Source organism: Cynocephalus volans, chromosome 5, assembly GCF_027409185.1.
Source record: "Cynocephalus volans isolate mCynVol1 chromosome 5, mCynVol1.pri, whole genome shotgun sequence".
Taxonomy (NCBI): domain Eukaryota; kingdom Metazoa; phylum Chordata; class Mammalia; order Dermoptera; family Cynocephalidae; genus Cynocephalus; species Cynocephalus volans.
In genome coordinates, this window is record NC_084464.1 from 48241513 (window position 1) to 48264129 (window position 22617).

At 44.0% G+C, this 22617-nt stretch overlaps 1 long non-coding RNA gene across 1 annotated transcript; it reads left to right on the forward strand.

Annotated features, from left to right (window-relative positions):
* The first annotated feature begins 832 nt into the window (after positions 1–832).
* Positions 833–20636, forward strand: LOC134377668 (uncharacterized). Its single transcript, XR_010023556.1, has 2 exons — positions 833–921; positions 19569–20636. It is a non-coding gene; the product is annotated as an uncharacterized LOC134377668 (long non-coding RNA).
* Positions 20637–22617: the final 1981 nt, after the last annotated feature.

Consider the following 22617-nt stretch of genomic DNA (forward strand, 5'->3'; position numbering starts at 1 on the left):
CAGTTCCAAAGATAGAAAAGTAAATCCATGCAATTAAAGATTTCCAGGAACAAAGAGTTGGAAGTAAAAGGGGAAGAGTCCCAGCTCCTCAGCTTCAGAGGTGCTGCCCTGGGGCAGCCGATTCACCTCTCTTACCTCATATATCCCTCATTTGTCATAAGGGAGCAAAGATTTCAGGGTCTATTTATTTTATAGAGTTGTCAGGAGGATCTCAAGAGGTGCTGGGTGGGGAAGCACTTTGAAAAGTAAAAAGCCATACATATTCCACGTAGCATTATCAGAGTGAGAGAGGAAAGGGCAGAGCAGGCAGGAGGAAGGAAAGCAGGGAACCATCTACGAGATTCTTAAGTACTCTCTTCTGGGTTGTGTCTTAGAGGAAAATATACTTTGAGGTGGGGGTGATATAGCATTGATTGATGACTTGCATGATGCCAGACATTGTTTTACTCTATCTCATGTACTCCTCCAAATCACCTTATGGGGAGGCACTATTATTTTGCTCATTTTACAGATGAGGCAACAGAGACACAGAGACCCTTAGACAACTTGCCCAAGGTCATACAGCTGGTAAGGGCAGAGCTGGGACTCAATCCCAGGTTGTCCTGGGAGCAAAGCCCATGCCCTCTCATCTGAGGAGCAGCTCAGCCGTCAAGGAATGGCTGGCTGACACCTGGGCACTCACAGTCAGGAGACCTGGATTCAAGCTCCAGCTCAACTGCTTATTAGCCATGTGACTGGGCTGAGTCATGCCACCTCTCGGAGCCTCAGCCTGGTCAGCTGCAAAACGGTGATAATAAAACCTGCTCCACCTATTTCACAGGGCGATGTGAGGATTCCATGAAATCAGTGATATTGCAAGTGCTTTGAAACAGCAGCAAAGGGCAACAGAAATGAAGAACTCCTGGTGATCTCTTCAGAGAAGTAAGTGTTTCCTGGGTTATCTCATGGTGACACTCTAGCTCTTCATCTCCTCAGCCTATCCTCAACACCCTGAGTGTCAGAAAGACAGAACCTGGACCTTGGGCGTCTCTTCCAATATTGTCTTGGTACAGAGGGAGAAGGGTATGACAGACTGTATCCACTTAAGTATTCCAAGCAAACATATTACAGCATTGGCTTAGGGTTCAATCCTATGTCCGAATTTCATTGAGTGTCCCTTTTTCCTGTCTGTCATAAAACAAACAGGCTTTCAGCTACTTGGGCAAGATTTAACTAGCGATCAGCCCTAGAGATAAGTGGATCACGCTCAACAAACTCACATGGGAATAATTTGTACCCTAGAGCGGTTTATAATTTATATTTTTGAACCCACAGTCAGGGAGTTATCTTTGTAGGGAGTTGTAGAGACACAGTCTCCTCTATTCTACACACCCCCTCTGACCAGGACTGAGACGGCTGAAAAACAGAACAAATGATCAGGAAAATGAGCAGTGGGCACAAATCACACTCAAATGTGTAAACAGCTTACTCTAAGACTAAAGATTTGAGGGCAGACCCTTTTTTAGTTGGTCTGTTCTCTCTACCACTACCCGCTACTCTCTTACCCTCAATACCTATAGCACTAGGCACAGTACATCACACAAATTTGCAGAGAATGTTTGTGAAATGAATGGAATTAGGGGAAAAAGAATACAGTGATTTTACAAGATTACTGGAGATGAAGGCAAAAGCTGGTCTGTGATTCCTCCATGGGAACAGCTTGTTTGTGTCTCTTTTGTTGTGGCCTCTCCCTTCTGGAAACGTAATGTCCCCTCCTCATGCTGCATTTAACTCTATCTAACCTTAGAAGAACTGTATTTCCAAACCTCAAATCAGGAAACAAGGCTTGATGGAATACTTGAAACCAAGAATCTGTATTCCAGAAGGATCCGTGCCCTTCTCTTTGCACTTGGATTTATACTATCTTCTTTCTGCATTTTGGCAGATTGTTCTCAACCCAACTTGCCAGTTTACAGCTTTCTTTACAGTGATTGAGTTAGTCCTAAATACAGCTGGGGAGATCCCTTACACTTATCAGTAGACTTTCAAATTAACTAACTCATGGCTTGTTGGTCCTATTCTGAAGTTCGCTCATTTCTCAATTTCCCTCTTCTATGTTTTTTTTTTTTTCTAAAAAGATGACCAGTAAGGGGATCTTAACCCTTGACTTGGTGTTGTCAGCACCACGCTCACCCAGTGAGCTAACAGGCCATCCCTATATGGGATCCGAACCCATGGCCTTAGTGTTATCAGCACCGCACTCACCCGAGTGAGCCACGGCCCAGCCCCAATTTCCCTCTTCTAATGTACTTCCTGGAGCCCACTAGGCTATCCATCCACTACCCAGAGCCTAGGTGGGGTGAGTAGAATGTGGTAAGGGCTCTGTCCATGGAGAGAGCGCTCATGTGCTCACTGGTACAGGAGCAGCCTTGGATTCTAATTCCAGTTCTGCCTCTAATCAATGATGTATCCTTTGACGAGTCAGTTCTCCCTGGGTCTCGTATTCAAAATGGTGAAGAATTGTGGGAGGCAGATTCAAAATCTTAATGGTCTCTTGCAAGTCAAGCACTCAATGAGTCAGGGGATGTGAGAATTTGCCCATATACCCTGCTTGCTCCTATCTAAGGCAAACAGCTTCACTGGGCACAAGATCCATCCCCTCACTCTGGCAATTCTCCCTCCTCTCTCCTGCATCATCTGTTTTTCCTTCTTTGCTGAATCATTCTCATCAGCACATAAATATGCTGTAATTTCACCCATCTTAAAAAAAAGTCTCTCTTGACCCTATGTCTTAGTTCATTTTGTGTTGCTGTAACAAAATACCAGAGACTGAGTAATTTATAAGAAAAAAAATTTATTTAGATCATGGTTCTGAAGGCTGGGAAGTCCAAGATTGAGGTCCTGGCATCAGGTGAGGGTCTTCTTACTGCCTCACAACAAGACAGAAGGCGTCACATGAGCAAGAGAGCAAGAGCAAATGAGAGAGAGAGAGAAAGGGGAGAGAATGGGGCCCAACTCATCCTTTTCTGAGGAACCCACTCTCACCATAATGTCATTAATTCATTTGTAAGGGCAGTGCCTCTTAAAGGTCCCACTTATCAACACTATTGCACTGAGGATTAAGTTTCCAACACAGGGTTGGCTGGTTAGCTCAGTTGGTTAGAGTGCAGTGTTGTAACACCAAGGTCAAGGGTTCACATCTCCGTACCAGCCAGCCACCAAACAAAACAAAACGACAATTTCCAACACATCCCTTCCCACCAACTGCTCTGCAACAACATCTTAGATTGTAAAAATAATAATAATATTAATAAATAAATTTTTTAAAAATTTCCAACATATGAACTTTGGGAGACACACTCAAACCATAGCACCCTACTTCATCTCCAGCTTTCAACCCATTTCTCTACTCCACTTTAAAGGAAAACTCTGAAATAACTATTTATACTTTCTTCCATTCCATTCTCCCTTGAGCCCAATTCAATATGTCCAGTGTGGTTAAATCTAACGGTCATAACTTAATCTTCACCTTACTTGACTGCTCAAGGATCAGTTCATCATCCCTTCTTTCTTGAATATTTTTTCTCCCAGCTTCCAAGACACTACATTTTGTTGGTTATTCCTTCAGGGTCTCCTGTGCTAGGTTCTCCTCATCTCCTTGACCTCTGAATGCTGGAGGGTCCCAGGGCTCAGTCCTTGAATCTGTTCCGTATCTCCATCACTCTGTTGCTGATCTCATTCAGTCTCATGGCATTGGATACCACCTGGCATAGCCTGGGTTCCCCTAGAAGCAGAACCTTAATAAAAGGTTTGCATGCAGGTAGCTTATATGGGAATGAAATTTCAGAAAGCAGAAATGAGGGACCGGGAAAGAGAAACAGAGAAGAAAGGAAAAACAACTCAAGGATGCTTTCTTTAGCTGACCACCACTGTGGGAGAGACATGCCTGACCCCACCAAGAGTTAAAAAAGAGGAAGCATTTATCCATCAGCTTTCATTCACCATTAGAGGAGAAAGTGAGTATTTCAGCGAACGGCAAGAATGAAGAGACAAAATTACTAACCCCTAATATATGCCCTCTCCTGCCCATCAGTTCAGTGGAGTGAAGTGGCAAGAGTGGGGTGACTTTGGGTTTGACCTGGGGGCTGAGTTCTACCCAGCCTTGTTCTTGCTGTGTAACTTAGGCGAGTTATTTAATCTTTCTGAACCTTGGTGTCCTCATCTACAAAATGAGTTAAGATTTTACCTACACTGCAATGAGTTGTGAGGATTACATGAAATAACACAAAAAACTGCTTAGTAGAATGCCACAGACAAGCAGTAAGTAGTACTATGCTTATTACTGTGATTCTTTGACCATATCTATCATAGGAATATGCAGCAATATGTCCCTGGGCCAACTGTAAGAAAGTTGCAAATGGCATAGAGGGTTGTACTGTGGAGCAGTGAGATGCAGGGGACACATAATGGAGGGTGCTGAGTGCCAAGCTGAAGTCTTGGCACTGCAAAGTTACTAAAGTATCTTGACCAGTGGACACACAGTACATTAAGTGCCTGTGACAGGAGAGAGAACCTGAAGGCCAAAAGACCAACAGCCTGCCACCATCTGGCCCCCTCAAGTCCCTGCCATCTCTCCATCAGTGCTCGTTCCTTGTCCTGTTGCAGCGACCTGCTTCAGACCTCTGTATGGCCATTTCCCTGGAAGGCCATCGAGAGCAGGGACAGGATATGGTCATCCTGACCCTCAGAGCTTGGCACAGGCCTGGTACACAGGAAGGCTCCATGAGTGTTTGTGGAAGTCTTAATAACCTAGAGTGGCTGCAAGGGCAATAATTCCCATGTGACGATGAAAACCTGGGTGAGGATGGAGGTAGCGAGAAAGCCTGGCTGAAGCCTGTAAGCTTTCCAGTCATCTGCCCATTCCTTGCAAGGAACTTGAACTCCCCACACAATGCTCTGGTTACCACTTGGCTTCTATTTGACACAAAGATTCAGGTTCACCTAACAGACTTTTTTTCTCTTTGAAATGAGACAATTGGCATTCTATTTTATATTCCAATCAAACAAAATCAGACAAAATCAGGCGAGGGCCCAATTCTCGGACTTTGATAAATAATTTAACCAGGGTGATAAATGCTGCTTTAGATGGCCCTGTCCTGAGCTGGCTGGTTAGCTCAGTTAGTTAGAGTGTGGGTGCTATAACACCAAGGTCAGAGGTTCAGATCCCTGTATTGGCCAGCCAGGGCAAAAAAAAAAAAAAGATGGCCCAGTCCTGGGACACTCCAGCCAGCAGGCTTTTTCCAAATAACCATCACTCATCTATATTTGAATTTCTACTCATCTCACATAGTTGGAGTCCATTGTTCCTCTGACATAACATTTCTCAATTTTGTCCTGCCAACTGGTAAGTTTCCTGAGGACAGCCAAGGTCCATAGCTAAAAACATACTGTTAAAAGGATCAATCATCTGCTGTGAATTTAAACCCAGAAAGGAAAGGAAGATCCTGCAATAAATAGAAACCACTATTTCTTGTCCAGGGATTATTTCATTGAGGTTTTGATACAGAAAAAAAAAAACACAAGCAAATTAATGTGGACCAATGAAGGAATGGTTATGTGAATTATGGTATGTATGTTCAACACATGCTGTACAGCTATAGTCCACATAGATTATGTATAGTAATCTGGAAAATAGTGTGATATATATTTGCGACAGTCAGAGTTGCAGCAAGAAAGAGATAGCACACTCAAAATTGGCAAATTTGAGGAGAATTTAATAAAGGGGCTATTTACAAAGGGGTGGGCAGCATTTGCAAAAGCAACAGAGCAGGGGGGAGCTGTTTCCTTTTCTAGATCAAGCCTGAAGGGGGCAAGGAGAGAGCTACCTGGAGAGGGCCCCAGACAGGAGCTGGGGCCTCTGGTGGAGGGATGCCGCTAGTCTGTGGTGATCTGAAAGGGAGGAAGGGGAAGAAATATCCCTTAAATCCAACCAGAAGCCAGAGGAGGGCATGGGAGCAAGCACACAGCAGCCTCCTGGAGCATAGAGCAGGGTCAAGGCCATTGGCGGGCAAACAGGCGTCCAGCACCACAACATATATATTCACATTTGAAAACAGATCAATGGGAAATCCACCCACCCCAAAGGCTATCATTATTATATGAAGGTGTTGGAGAGTGAGCTGGGGATTTTGATGAGATCAATTATCAATAACGTGGCTAAATTGCTTTTTTATTTTATTTATTTTTTAATTTTTTTAAAGATGACCGGTATGGGGATCTTAATCCTTGACTTGGTGTTGTCAGCACCACGCTCTCCCAAGTGAGCTAACCAGCCATCCCTATATAGGGATCCAAACTGGTGGCCTTGGTGTTATCAGCACCACACTGTCCGAAGTGAGCCTCGGGCTGGCCCTAAATTGCTTTTTAAATAAAACACAGTCAATGAAATAAGTTGGGGGAAAGCGTATGGGGAGGAGGTGGAGCAGCTTAAGTCTTCCCCTCCTTTTCCTCCAAGGCAGCAGCTTGAGGCACCTTCTGGAATCTTTCCAATCCCTTCATTTCACAAAAGGGAGAATGACTTGGTCAAAGTGTAAAACAGGTGAGCAGCAAGCCGGGAGGAAATCTCGATCTCCTCCTGCACAAGTTTCCCAAAGGTCCTCACTTCTCCACTCATCTCTATACCACCCTGCCACCCTTCCCCCCTCCGCTTACCCTCTTCCCGTTCTCCTTTTGAGGGCAAATCCAAGAGCTACCCTGATTTGAAGCAGCTAAACAGCCTCACACCCTTAATCTCACTGTCTGAATGATAGCTCCTGCAGGGCAGCTCATTCCATTCAAGCCGTTCACGCCCTCCTCTGAGTAGCTGGGTGGTCTCTTCTGCCCAAGTGGGGGCTGCTTGCCCTTCCTTCCACTTAGCATTCCCCCAGGAGTCGAGGACTTCCCCAGAGCCAGGCATTCACCTCCAAAACAATATCCAGATAGGACACAGCCCTCCCAACCCCCTTTCAGGGCCAGACTATAAAATAAAGCCGCGTGGGCTTTGCACCCCTGGACAGAATCCTTTGTCTGGGTTGGAAACAGCCTGAAAAGATGAAAGGGCTTCCACTCTGACCTCTTCACCTCTTGTTATCTTGTGCCCACTCCCCTCAGACTCTCTGAAGCAGACAGCAGCATTTTCCCATGGTCACTGGGGTTAACAACGTCTTAGCAGCTAACCAGGAAAGGAATGTGAGGAATGTACCTGCCTAAGGGGCGATTATTTTCATCAAGGACAGGCTGAAATGGATAATGAGGTCAAAAACAAACGCCATCTCTTTCTCAAAGGACTCTCTAAAGAGAGGCTATTAGATATAGTTCATTAGTTGGGGGGTTGGGGGTGGGGGTGTAGAGAGCTACTTTTTAGACCGTTGCCTGAAGAGAGATGGAGGCATGTTGCCAAGTTTAGACTCTTCTGCAAGTCAGTGGGGGGCTAAGTTTAGATTCAGAGTCAAGCTTCTGGATATCTGAGTTTCATTCAGGTATAGGCAACAAGTGACATCCTGGGCTCAAAGAAAAGATTGCCAGAGAATGTATTATAATGATACGAGTGGTGTCCACAGTAAAAAACCTAATATCCAAAAATGAAATTTAGAAATCTGATGAACCAGAGTCAATATATAAAAACATATTTATCACATATTAGCATCTTTATAAAATGTCCCCTTTTCGTTACCATCGCCATCTCTGTAATTCAGGTTCTAACTCCCCACTCTTCACCCCCAGATTTCAACATAACTCGAACCGGAATCTCTACTTGTACCCTTCCAATTCATCATGCATCCAATACAGTTCATCTTAAAATGGAATTCAGAAACCTCCATATGCTCATTGAGGCTGAATGTGATAAGGTGTGTGCTAGCTCAGTGCCTGAGCAGAATAGACATTCCTTTCCCTTCCATTTTTCTTTTTACCCCCATAAAATGAAGTCTGAACTCTCTAGACTGGCATTTAAAGCCCTCCAAAATCTGAACCTAATTAACTTTCAATCCTAACATTCTCTGTGCATCCCCTAAAAAGACCACTTTCCAGGGCTGTCTGGTTAACTCAGTTGGTTAGAGTGTGGTGTTGATAACATCAAGGTCAAGGGTTCCAGAAAGCTGCCAAAAACAAACAAACAAATCCAAACAAACAAAAAAAGACCACTTTCCAATAAAAAACCCAGCTTTACTAACATGGTCTCTTGGCAAATGCCTTCGGCAGTGGTAGTGGCACAATAAACTCTTCGGAGTATATTTTGGTTCCTCTTTGGGTTTAATTTTCACATTTTAAAAAAAATTAGGCTTGGTTCACATGCTGGAACACTATGGGGATATAGGGAAGACCAAAGCTGACCTCCCAGAGTGCCCCATCAGACAGGAAGGGGCCTGAACCTGCACTCACAGGTGCTGGAGGAAAAAAATCACACCCTACCGGAAAAAAAGGAAAAAAGGCATCTACAAAGAAAAGGGAAAAGAAGAAACTGGGAATATAAAGAAAAGTGATTAAAACCATAGGTGCTACCTAACCTGGACTAGTGTCTTAACTTCCCTCTAAGCCTCAGTTTCCTCAACTGTAAAGTGACGTTCACAATACCTACACCTTTTAGGGTTATTGTGTTATAAAAAAAAGTAAGTAAAGCACTTAACAGAGTGTCTGGAACATATTCAGTTCTGTAGATGATGATGATGGGGTGATGTAGACTGATACCTGCGTAAGTTGTTCTTTGCGTAAAAAAATAAGCCAACTCTCTGTAGAACATGCTGCACTCCAAGTTCCCTGATCAGGCTGTGTTCACTCCGTCCTTTGTACCTTTGCTCCAGCTCCTCTCTGGGTTTGGAATGTACCCTCCCTTCCTCTTATCTCAAGACTCAGCTCAAAGGACACCTTCCCACTGAGGCCATCCCAGACCAGCACCTCACCCCCACCAGAAGAGTAATTTCCTCCTTTACAAAGTCCTATAGCTCTGGGATAACATGTCTCACGTTGTGTGATAATGGCTTGCCTATGTGTTGGCAAAGTTAGCATGTTAACTTCTCGAGTACTAGTTTTGGAATTCCCAGCATCTACACGGTCCCAGATCTAACCCACCTGTATAGGTCCTCAGTAAGTGTTTGTGGAATGAATGAACGAAGAGATGGCTTGTCCCTGAGGGCACCTGCATGGCTTCGAACCAAATCCCACCCACTCAGCCTCTCAACCTTCAGACCCCTAACCACATCTGTTTGAGAAGAATCGCCATTCCTGGCAGATCTCCGGAACCTAAAGATACAGAGTGTTATACCGCATTTTCAGCTGCTGTCTCCACCCCACCTCGTGTGACTGCTGACCAGCTGTAGGTGCCACAAGGCACATGACTCATGGTAGCCAAAAGATATTTTAGTACCCAAATTACAGAATTCAGTTATAGGACAGTGCTCAAACTGCTCCTCTTGGAAATGTCTGCTAATAAATCCATATAGCATAACTAACAACTTGACAGGCTTATACCTTCCTTAGCTACTAGGAAACTCAGAGAAACAAAATGATAACTGATCACTTTGAATTTTTGTCCAGCAGTCACGAAAGACCCAAAGGATCCTCGTTCTTCTCCCTAGGCTGAGCCCCAGTCCCACCTATTCATTGTGAGATAAGGGGTCAAATTCAAGGGTGCAGTCTGTGGCCTCTGAATAGGACAAAGATACGGGGTCCTCACAGGAACAAAGCCAATGACCTCAGTCTTGTTAGCACCTATGACATTCAACTGTACTAATGGTCCACAGTCAGGGCTTCTGGGCTGAGAGAGAGGTAAAGCAGGGCAGGGGCTAAGAACTAAAGCTTGGTCTCCAGCCAGATTGGGGTTGCTCTAAGGATTCAGTAAGGGAAAGCATGTAACTTTCTGAGCCTGGGTTTCTTCATCTGCATGATGAAGATGATAACCTAACTCAGGGTTAGGAGGATGAAATATGATAATGTAAGGTACTCACGTTTAGTACCTCACACATAGTGAGTGATTCCTCAACAAATGCTACTGGAAAACTATAAATATATAAGCTGGAGTAATAGTGGTCCAGGAAATAAGCAGAAATTAGGTAGTACGTGTATCTGTGGGTTGGGAAGGGAGGAAAAAGGGAAGGATGGCTGCTCTAGGATGAATGTTGGTCTCCAAGAGCAAAGGCAGGGGGAGAGGCTGAGGTGAGGAGTAGGTAGCAGAGGTGACGAATCACCTATCCCAAGTCTGGGAGCTACCTGTTCATCTAATGGCCCCCTCCTTCCTAGCCATGTGTGTTAGTCCATTTCTGTTGCTTATAACAAAATACACGGAACCAGGTATTTTATAAAGAAAACAAAATTTATTGCTTACAGTTTCTGAGGCTGGGAAGTCCAAAGTCCATCTCGTGGTGGTGACAGTGACGCAGGATCCTCACATTGCGAGATGATGGAAGCAGAGAGAGCAGAGAAAGAGACAGGCTCTCTCTCTTCTTTTAAAGCCCTCAGAACCACACCCCTGACCACCATTCTTAATCAATTCACTATGGCATGGTCCTACAATCCAATCACCTCTTCGAGGCTCCACCTTTCAATTACTGTAATAGGATTTCCCAACCTCTTAACAGTCACAGTGGGGTCCCAGTTTCTAATACTTAAAATTTGGGGGACCAATTCAAGCTTCAATGGGTGTTGTTTTTTTTTTTTTAATGACTGGCAAGAGGATCTTAACCTTTGACTTGGTGTTGTCAGCACCACGCTCTCCCAAGTGAGCCACAGGCCGGACCTCAAGCTTCAATGAGTTTTGGGGAACATAATTCAATCCACTACACCATGAATCCTGCCTGGTCCAGGGCTCTGTTCCACTGGATCTACTAGGATCCCTCTGGGAGAGTCATTCAATCAATTACGGGTTTATATTTTAAGATCTGGAGGGAAATCTTAGATCTCATTAAACTCCACCATTTCACATTGGTAATGAAGGAACGGGGGCCCAGAGGGAAAAAGTAACTTGCCCAAGGTAATCAGTTCTAATCTAGCCTCTGTCACTGACTTGCTGTGAGACCTTGGGCAAGTCACTTCCCCTCTCTGAGCCTGTAGTTTCCTCTGTAAAATGAGGGGCTTGAAGTATTTAGAGATCTAAGTTCCCCTTCAACTCTGCTCTTTGCTGTAATAAAACAATAGTTCCTTCTACCATCCTCAAGTTTAGACTGAAGATTCCTCCTCCCCCCCCCCACCTACTCCACACACAAAAGTCAAGAAAAACATGTTTTGGATAACTTTTGAGCTCACTTAGTGTTAAACTGAGTGCTGGTGTTCACCAGGGGTAAGAATGAGAAGGAAGAAACTGGTCACACAGAAGAAACTGCCAGAGGAAGTCAGTGGCTCCCAGGCGCTGCAGGGCTTCTGAGATCCTATCCCTGCAGGGCTTCCGAGAGCTGGCAGCACCACAGGGATAAATAAGGCCAACGACCACACCTTACATGGCCATCCCGGCAGCCACCCGGAATCCCGGGGATTACGCAGACCTCTGGAGGACTTGGAGCAAGTGCACATCACCTGCTGCCGCCACAAGTGTGCCCAGGCTTCTGCAGCCTCTGTCTTGTGACTGAGGAATTTTTAAATGGAAGCTGAGCTCACAAAGAAGAAAATGTCTCCCTGATGTCACACAGTTGCTGCCAATTCATCAGCTTGAGCTAAAGGTCAGAGAGGGGGAAGCCACTGCCCTAGGGTCCTGCTGCTGCTCCCTGAGATGGGGCTTCCCTTCCAGCAGGCTTCCTGCCAGCTGTGGAAGCCGAGGGCTATTTGTGTTTCCAGGGTACAGGGCACGCACAGACAGAGGTAGTCCTAACACCACTTAGCTGCTTCTGACCTTTCTTTCTCAGATATTAACCAGTTCATCCTCCTGGCCCTCTCCTGCTGTAACTCTCTCTTCCATAGACAGTCAGGACGTACTTTGGAATCTCGACATAAAGCTGTCCCAAGGGTCCTTCCCTGGGATCAGTTCAGAGGAAAAACCAAATTACACGGAGCTTCTCTTGGATTTTTAATGACTAGATGCTGTGGTCAAAGAGCAAAGGCTAGGAATCCCATGTCTGGGGTCACAGCCTAGTTCTGCCATTTCCTAGTAGCGTGATATTTGCAAGCTGCTTAACCTCTCTGAGCCTGCTTCCTGACCTGGAAAATGAGGATAATAAGAGTACTTATAGTGTGGCTCTGAGGATTCACTGTGAAGCAATAGTACAGAGACTGGCAGGTAGTAAGTGCTCAATAAATGTCAGCTTGGAACCAACACTCACAGCTACCACTGGGCAAGTTACTTAATTTCCTCATCTGTCCAGTGGGGATAGGCATATGTAAATGGACAGAGTCACTGGGAGGATTTGATGAGAACGGATAAAAAGCCATTAACACAGCACCTAGCACCGGAAAAATAAACGGTGGCTGCTGAGACTATTATCTCCATCAATCAAACTGTGATCTGTAGGGAAGGCCCAGCCTATGCATTATACAACACCTTCTCAAAGCCTGACACAGTCCTTTGCCACCTACAAGTCATAACCCAGAGTTAAAGTTGAGACATAAAAACTGGTGTATGGTCAAACATGAACACATAAAGATTTTTAAAATTACTTTTAGCATTTTCCCCTCTTTGGGGGACTGTTTTCAACTCTGACCTAAGTTGCTAGGGAGATAAGAGGGATGAAAAGAAAAAGGTACATGGATACAAGAGAAAGGATTAACTGAGGTGACAGCAAGGAGGCCGTGGATGGAAAATGAAACAACAAGTAGGAGGAGAAGCCTGAAAGAACTGAATAATGGAGAGCAGTCCATTTCTCCAGAACAGGAAGGAACCACAGACCAGTTTCGGTGGAAGCCCTAGGAGTCACTTGTACTTCAGACTCAGACCAGGAAAAACAGCGGCAGCAACAGCCACCTGCCCAGGGTGGTTCTGGTGCCACCCCGCTCTGCCTGGGGCCACCCTGTTCTGCCCGGGGCTCTTCTTCTCCTTGCCCAGGCCCCCAAGCATGGACTTTTGGGAGTCCCGTGATTCATGGAAGGGACTTGCTCCCTTTCATCCAGTCTGTGTCACCTCTGCCCTTCTTCCTACCTGGCATCACCCATCCTTCACCCTCTCCTGGCCCAGGGCAGTTCTAGATAAGCGTGATAAAGGTAAACGTGGAGCTTTTCATCTGGCAGGTTCCATTCTCCCGGTTACCTGAACAGGGAAGCCTTGGCAGGAAACCCCTCAGTCCTTGGGTTTACCTGTCCTCAGCCTCTTCCCAGGAGTCTCCCTCTTTTCCCTAAGACGAAGGTGCACAAGGCTCACCATGTCTCACAGTTTTTTCCTTCCATGGGGTGTTAATATCTTAATGACAAGATCTGGACATTCGACATAAATAAATCATGTGCTAACATTTGTTGAGCCTCTCTCTGATTGCCAAGCAGTAGGCTAGGCCTTTCCACCTCTTCACGAATACTCTATTACTGTCCTGCAAGGCATCTGCTTCCCAGGGCCTTCATAGGGAAAACCTCAAAGAATCGCTGTGTGACTCTCCTTACCCCATTGCCCTCAAATCCAGGCAACAACCAAGTGTTGTGAGATTTTTCTCTCTCCCATACATGCTTCTCCCTTTCCATTTCCATGGAGCACCCCTGCCCAGCCCTTCCTTGTCTACTGCAATAGCTTATTCACAGAGGCCCCTGCCTCCAGCCTGACCTCCCTCTAATAATCTATCCCTCACAGCAGCCTCATCTTCCTCAAAGCCTCCTTTATCACAGTATTTCCCCAACTCCAAACCCTTCAATAATTTCCCCCAAAATTTCATTCAAGGTCTTCCATAATCCTACTCAAACGTTCCAGAGTGGGGCATATTTCCTAGAGCCCTGTGTCACCTCTGACAGCGGTCTCAGCGAGGAGAGGAGGCGAGGGTCCCTGGGTGCCGGTCTGACCAGAGGGGTATGTACACAGGAGGGCCTGGTGCAATGTGGCTGGGGAGAAAACCTGAATCATAGTCAATGAGGGCAGCCAAATTCCTATCTGGGAAATCAGGGCAGTCTGGAGGGTGAGGCCAAGCTGTAAACAGAATGAGTAATGAGGTCAGAAGCTGATGTCTCCCCTGCTGCCTACAGTTTCATACACCTGACATGCACCCTAACTCTGCCGAATGATTTGTCCAAGGTTGCATGGTGGTCGATGTGGAAACAGAGCTACATCTCCCCACCACAGGAGATGTGCTAGGGAAGCAAGCAGAAACTCATGCGCATAGGTTGGCAAATTACTTCACATCTCCATGTCTCAGCTTCCTCTTCTGTAAAGTGAGGATAATAATAACACTACTTCATAATAGTGTTATATAGTAATAACACCACTATTAGGATTAGCCAAGCAAATATTTGTAAAATGCTTAGAACAGTGCTTGGAACATAGCAAAAGCCAAATTAGTTAAACAAAAATAAGGCGCCAGGCTGGTAAATAGGGCCAGTACTCAAAGTCAGTTCTAATTTTAACATTTGGGTCCTTAGATCCTCTACCACTAAGGTCAACAGCAGGCTACAATGACCTAAGCTAACTATAGAACTTTCAAAAATTAATTTTCATTTCAACTAAGAATAGAAAAACATGCTGTTGACTTATTTCCTTTGGGCACACAGGAAATATCACTCGAGTTACTACCCTTACCTGTTCTTAGGAAACCACTCAGAAATCCAGAAGGACCAGTTCAAATATAGTATTACCCCAAATTTAATAGGCCTCTTAAAAAAAAAAAAAAAGTCAATCTTAGAAAATGACTGTGGGTGTCACAAATGGCCAGCATGGATTAGGCAATCTCAGTTGAGTCCAGCACAGGTTCAAGGCTATAGCTCACATTGGAAAGGTAGCTTTGAGGAGATAGTGCAAAGAGGAGGAAATATCATATTTATTTTTCTCAAAACTGTCGGGGAGGCAGTGTTTGGAAAGGGAGAAAGAAGTGGGAAAATGTCAGTGTATGGTTTGTAAAATGATACAAAATGGACTCAGTGTATTGTAATATCTCAGTTGCAATTCAAAGAAGATAGTGCAAAAGTCTGTTTGCTCTAGTAACCTATCAACCAGAAATCTTTATTAACTGAAGCTTTCATGCTGCTACAATATGGCACTAATAGAAGTTTGAAAATGATGACCTTGATATACTGCAAAATCCTAAACGGCTTTCTGAAACAGTAGAAAACAGATGAAATGAAGCTTGGAATGGTTTGTGACAAATGTATTTTATTGTATTCTAAGTTTTTAAAAACAAGCAATATTTTTGTCATCTGTAGGATGTGATGATTTACATGCCATCTAATAACTTTCTACTCATCATAATATTAGAACAATACATTGCCCGATTATGGTTGGTACCAGGGTTTAATAAATATTCCTTTTCTCTGAACACACCACTAGTCCCCACTGCTTAGTTTCATTTTCCCACCCCCTATCCTTTATGCCTGTTTCTACCAGAACAGGGTTTCGTTTTAGGTCCAAACTTGACCTGGATGGTCTTCCACTATTTTTAGTGTTCTCTAATAAAAGAGAGTGTACCTGGTATTAGGAACCACTTACCCTGTCTCGCAGAAGTGTCACACTTGTTTCACACTCAGTGTAGAGGTGCCCAGAGGTGGGTGCTCACTCTCTCTCATGACAGAAAACAAGAAGGGACTTGTGCCAGGCAAGAATTTTAAAAATACAGTAAACATATCTCTGGGGAGGTAAGGCCTCAGAGAGCTGGGCAGCGACAATTGAGTGGTGTGGAGCATGTGGGTTAAGTGGAACAGAAACAGATCCTGCCAGGACTGCCCCAGGGACACCAGAGACACAAAGCAGAACTCCGATTGTGCCCGGAGGGCCCTGGATCCCTCACCCACACTAGAGGTTCTCCCGCCTTTTCTAATTACCTTCCCATTTCTTTTGCTCCCCTTCTCTGCCCCAGTGTTCAGGGCGCTGCATACCACAGAGGTCAGACACAAATAAAATCCATACATGGACTCCATCGGGTCACAGAATTTGTTTAACAACTCAGACTGAAGATGGCCCCAGCTCCCACCTCCCAACCCCACCACAAAAGCTTTGCTTGTAAACACCAGTCACTTAGTAACACCATCGGTCACCTTTGGGCTATTATTCATCACCCACGAACCTTAAACCCACTTTATCTTCACAGGGCTCCCCCCAGAAGAAAGGAAATTCCACAGCTCTGATGTGATGTGAAACGTGATCTGCACACCCCAGCACTCTTTCTTTCTCTCTCTCCCTAGCCAGTTCCCAAACTGGGTTTCCCTGTCCCAGCTCGGAGCAGCCTTCTCCTTCCCCCCACCCCCCATTTCTTTCCCTCTCCATTTTACACACTGTAACCTGATAGGCTGGAAACGCAACTTCTTTCATCTTCCATTTCCCACATCCTGAAAGTTTGAAGAGAAGGAGCCCACCCAGATAAAGGAATTCCAAGTATGTGTATCCCCCTCCTCCTTTAACTCCATTCACAAAGCAGATTACTGATGGCCCAAGGCTCCAGGGAGGCCCTACTCCCTCCCCACATCCCATCTCCCAAAGAGTTTACGCATTCCACATCCTTACTTCTCACCTGCACAAAAGCCTAAATCCAAATGGCCAGAAACAAAAATTAACTTTCCCCTGGACTCTGATCTTAAGAAAAGCTTCAAAACCTCACCCAGATTGTGACTGCAGCAGCTAGGAGATTATGCCTACCATTCACCTGTCCCCTCTTTAGCATTTCTAGCTAAAAGGGCTCAGGGAATGGGCCGGCCCGTGGCTCACCCGGGAGAGTGTGGTGCTGATAACACCAAGGCCACGGTTTGTATCCCATACAGGGATGGCCGGTTAGCTCCATGGGTGAGCGTGGTGCTGACAACACCAAGCCAAGAGTTAAGATCCCCTTACTGGTCATCTTTTTTAAAAACGGGGGGGGGGGGGGGGCTCAGGGAAAATGCGTCATTGGATCAGGGGGAAAGATATAATTGTAACTTGTGATGTTTCAAGGAGACATGCTCATGTCTTTGGGAAAGATCACAGACTGTTCTAACCCAGAGACACCTCTTTCCAAAAGAAATTGTTTTGAGGCTTGAGTCTTTACTACCTGGAAATTAGTGATTATAAAACATGCCCCCGGGTCAGTTCTTTGGTCCCCCTGTCTTGAGTTCTGTCACTGACAGAGAAGCAGTTTAACCTCAAACTCAAAGGTTAAGAAGTAGCCCCCAAAGCATCTCTTTTCATTAAGGATGATTAACTATCTTATCCATACTTAAAGGAGGGTGAGGGTGAGAAAGCTGCTTTGAATCTGTACCAGCTCTGGGAAAATCATTTCCCTGTCTTTATTAGCTTTGTGTGAAAAAGGATTTCCTGTATCAAGAAGTGCTCCCCTGTCCTGATAGTAGGGAGTATATGTAATAGGTTACTAATCCATATTGTCTTTGCAACTCAGGATAGTTAGCTACCTTGCTCAATGTTCTAGCAATTGACAATAATATGATGAAGTCTGGGCACATGTTAGTGCATAGGGTCATTCATTCAATAAGTCTAATTACTGCCCAAGAATTCTCACAGAATTCCAAGAATTCACAAGACCAGACCTAGAAGATGCAGTAACAATGATAAGAAATGACAGACTGTGGTCGAACAGTCACATTGCAACTCCTCAAATCATCCCTGCGGTGCTGAAGAGAAATCTGTACTGTCGGCTCAACTCCAGGACCGCCCCACATTTGCAGTATTCATTTAAGTGTAGCCTGCGCCTGATATCAGTTGGCAACAGGCTCCTACATAGGCTCAGCATCCTTAGGCAACAGCAGCACGAAGCAATAGAATCAATATCTGCAACGACAAAGCAGGTATTAGTCTCTTGGGGCCTCCGTTTTCTTAACTGTAAGATATTAAGGTTAACCTAAGTGCGATCCCCAGACCAGCAGCAATGCTTCACCTGTTAGCTTGGGAGATACTAGAAATGCAGAATCTCAGGCCCCACCCCAACCTACTGCATTTTAACAAATTCCCCAAGTGATTTCTATGCACATTACTACGTGAGATGCTCTGGCCTAGACTCTCTGAGGTCCTGTTTCTAGTTCTAAAATTGTCTCATCTCATTAAATGGTTTCCGAGAAGTTTTTCTTCTCTGACACATGATTTTCCTTCTTTCTTCTGCCTCCAGTCTTGGCACATACTGTCCGCTCTGCTACAGAATTCTAATTTTAGTAGGCACAGGAATGACATGGGGAGCTTGTTAACAATGAAGATTCCTGAACCCCATCAAGAAATTGAGTAGGACTAGGGTGGGGCTGGAGCATATGTGTTTCAGCCAGCTTCCTCCGGGTGTTTCTACAGATTATCGCCCCCAGATTATGATTTTTTCTTTAATTTTTTTATTACGTAAAGTTTCAAACCTATAAAAAAAAATAGACAAAATAGTAATAATGAGCAATCATGTTTCAATACTCAGCTTCAACAGTTATCAACTCATGGCCAACTTTTGTTTCACTCAGATTATATTTTTTATAAACTTTCACATCTAGACCCTCCAGATCTTCCTGGCTCTCTTTCTCTAACTGCTTCTAGTCCTTTAAGGTTTTAGCTTGTTCTTCTTGAGAGCAAGAGTTGTGTCCTGTTGTCTTCAAATCCCCAGAACACTGTGCCTGCACATATAGGAACTCAGTAAATGCGTAATAAAAATAACAAATTAAAAAGGGCTTTAAAGCAAAACGTAAATGATTATCTGCCTGGATGGTTTCAACTGCAGGTAGATAAGATTAGTTGAGTTCTCATTTTTCACTTATTTTTCTGTGACTCCTTTTACAATTAGGGAAATTAAGTCATCAAAACATATCAAGTGGGAGAGTTAGAAAAAATGTTCCAAAAATCCTGCTTTACACTCCCTTTCTCTAGTCTCAATATTTTATAAAAGATTTTGTGCTTGTGTGTGTGTGGTTAGAAGGAAGGTAGGAAAATACCTCTGGGTAATGAGGATATCCTCTCATGGCCTTTGTTTTACTCTTTAACCTAGTAATAAATCTCTTAAAACTCCTGTGGTATTCAGAATATCCTGTACATGGCAAGGTCTTCCAACAGTTGTGAAAGGAATTCAAGTTTACTAAGTGGATAGAGCACTAATATCCCAAAGGCACAGTCCTGCCCTTTTCACCTATTTGCTAATTGTAACGACTAAATCTCAGTACTGGGTATGCTAAATAATGGAGGGGAGGGTGAGGGAAGGCACAACCAAAGCTGAGAAAAGAACTCTGCAGTTCCAAAACTCAGCACAACAATCAAGGGATAAAGTGGTAATTAGGCCTGATTATCATGCAAGGCAGCCCCGATTAAATTGGAATGTAGCCGGAGAGACGAAAGGCTGGATGGAGAGTTTGCTATGCTGGAGACATGCTTTGATGTCTGCAGGGAAGGTTGTGTTTCATCCAGTCATCCAACCAACCAAAAAAATGTTGCAGGAGCAATATGAAACCTTCTAAAATGCAGCATACGGCAAGCAGAAGTGGAGAGAAAGTGGAGAGCGGAGTCTGAGTTCTCCCGAGTGTGTGTGTGTGTGTGTGTGTGTGTACTTATATTACGTTTTTCTCAGATTTATTGCTCCAGCCTCTTGGATCTGTCAGAAGACAAAAAAGAAGAAATGACGCATGCACCGACTGCTTTAGCAGAGTCTTGTGACAAGGGAGAATGTGTCTAAGTTCGGGGCAGACTTTTTACCTACTGTGGGGAGGAAGAAAAAGGAATAAGAGGTAAATTACTCTGCGTGTCCTGAGAGGCCGGAACTAAGATAACAGATGCTGATGGAGTCATCTGAGGCTGCCAGCTACCCTAGCCTTTATATCAACTGATGTAGGAAGAAGAAAATGAGCCAGGAAAGTAGGTTAATCTCCTAGAGAAACACAAAATAGGTAGCAAGTAGCATTTTTACACCTTTCACTCTTTAATTGCTTCAGACCCAGAGTTGTGGAGCACAAGGAATTCCTTTTGTGTCCTTAGCTTACCTTTATCACCCTTTTAGTGGTGTTTCCTGTTCTGATATGTTGTTTTTGTATCTGAGCGAACTACTCAGCTAGGTGTTTGCCCCAAAGCAACCCACAACTTTCATTTCCATGCAAGAGACTTTTAGTGCAACTTGCTATTGGGAGACAATCAACTTTCTACTAAATCACTGACAGAAAAACAAGAGTCAGGTTTGTGGTAAGATGTCACTACATTATTTTTTTATTTATTCACAGAGTACTCACCACTGGAAGTAGGACATGCAATCCTAACTTGGCATGACAAAAGTCCATGAAAATACAAAAATCTTACATGGGAGACTACATGCAATTTCTATTCCTTAGGGATCACCAAAAGACCCCTCACCACTATATTGTAGCATCCGGCCACAGAGTTCAATATTTCTTTTCCAAAGGGATGAAAGAGTCCGTGGAATAACTACAGATATAATTTTCTATTGCATCTATCACTACTGATACTGCTGCTTCAGAAATTGTGTGAGAGAAGAATGATGCTTTTATGTACTAGGCTCTTCCTTTTTTCCCAAACAGTGTCACTTGATTTAGGAGAAAGTCTAATGAATCCCTTCTATAAAATTCCCTGAAATTACTCACAGTGTGCAGTATGAATTTAGGATAAATAAATTGCACAAGATTGAAAATACCCTTTCAGATATCTTATTTTGTACAATCTTTGAAAATGGATTGTGGAGTTTTGTTTTTACTTAGCTTAAAAAGAGAGAGAGAGCGAGAGAGAGAGGAAGGGAAAAAGCCTTAGCAGCTGTGTATTTTTTAAATAATAAAAAAATAGCACTCCCCAGAATTTCCAGTAAAACCCATAAGATTAAGGCAGTTCATCCCCAAAGTATGTGTGGGATGCTGGGAGCTCCCTGGCTTTTCCAGGCAACCCCACCCCCCAAAAAAACTCCCCACAAAAAAACAAAAGCAGATGGCTGCATCTGAACCAAGCAAACTCCCCAGGGGCCAGAGCTCTCTGCTCTAAATGCTAATAGAGTGAGTAATCAGAAACCTACATTTGGTAAATTATTTATCTTATCTCTGGAACTCAGCAAAGCATTGAAGACAGCAACTTCTGTAGAAAGATGTTGTTGGTCAAGAACTCCAGCTGGAATTTGTACTTTTACTAGAAAAGGGAAAAGTTCAGAGACCAGTGTGGCTCATGAAGCAATAATTTTTTAAAAATCACCAAAGGCAAAGCCAAGGAAAACTGACTTCACTGCTCCGTGGAACAGGTCTGGTTCATGTTTTGTCTGATGGGCCTTACGTTCCATCTGTATTAGGGTAATGGCAAAGCAAACCAATAGACAAAGATTCCTAAAGAGTTGGAAATAAGTTCCTTTGCTCCCCCATCTCCACCTTTCCTTGCAAAGGGCAGCCAGAGTAACCTGGAACAGTGGTTCTGGAACTTGAGTGACAAGCATCAGAATCACCTGAGAGCTTGTTAACACTCAGAATGCTGGGCCCCAGCCCCAGAGTTTCTGATTCTGTAGGCTTGCTGGGATATGGCCTGCAAATTTGCATTTTGAACAATTTCCTGAGTGCTGCTGTTGCTGGTTCAGGGGTCACACTTTGAGAACTACTGGCCTAGATGGTGAAGTCTTTCTACTGCCTGGTTTGGTTGTAGAATCTAGGTACTGTCCCTCAGGGTAAGATATGGAGGTTTGGGGGGGTTAAGGGCTTTCACTGAGACGTTGAAAGAGGAATTAGCCCTAGTAATGGATCTTATCACTTTCACCTATTTTACAAAACATATCAACTTGATACATTGATTCCATCCGTGATCAACATTACACTTTTAAAATTTTTTTTCCCTTGGTGGCTGGCCTGCACAGGGATCTGAATCCTTGACCTTGGTGTTTGGTGTTATCAGTGCCGCTCTCTAACCAAGTGAGCTAACCGACCGGCCTCCCAACATTATACTTATATACACAACAGTGCTCACACTTGCTTAGTGTCCCCCATAGTCCTAAGCACTTTTTAGTTCAATGGGATGAAGCAGATATGAAGGTAAAGGTTCCATTTGAATAAATACAGATGGTTGTATAAGACACATTCACATTTACAAACACATTAAGAATTTTGTTTTGCCTCTACACAACTTCATCCGTTCATCCACATGGTGAATTCAACTCTGAATTGTGAAATAAGAGGAACACAAATAATTCCTTTCGCTTTGCTTCTTGCCTTCAAATAAAAAATATATTTGAAGCACATATTGTATATACAAGGGTACTTCAAAAAGTTCATAGAAAGGTAGAATTAAAAGATAATATGAATCCTTCCATGAGCTTTTTGAAGACCCCTTATATGGATAACATACATAAAAATATATGTCAGGGTATTGGATCTAAGGAAAGATGGGACCAAATAACTATAAACTACATACATGGTGGTGGCCCAGGAATGCTGTTACAGAAAGTGTCACTTGAGTTGGGCCTGCTCAGAATCCTTCCATGGCTTCCTGTCACCCTTCAGATAAAATTCATACTCCCCAGAATGGCACACACGGCTCTTTACGACCACCTATGATTACCTGTTCAGCTGGAATTCTCTCTACTCCCTTTTTACCCCTGGGGACATACTCAGCAGCAAGGTAAAAGTCTGTGATCATGTGAATTTCAT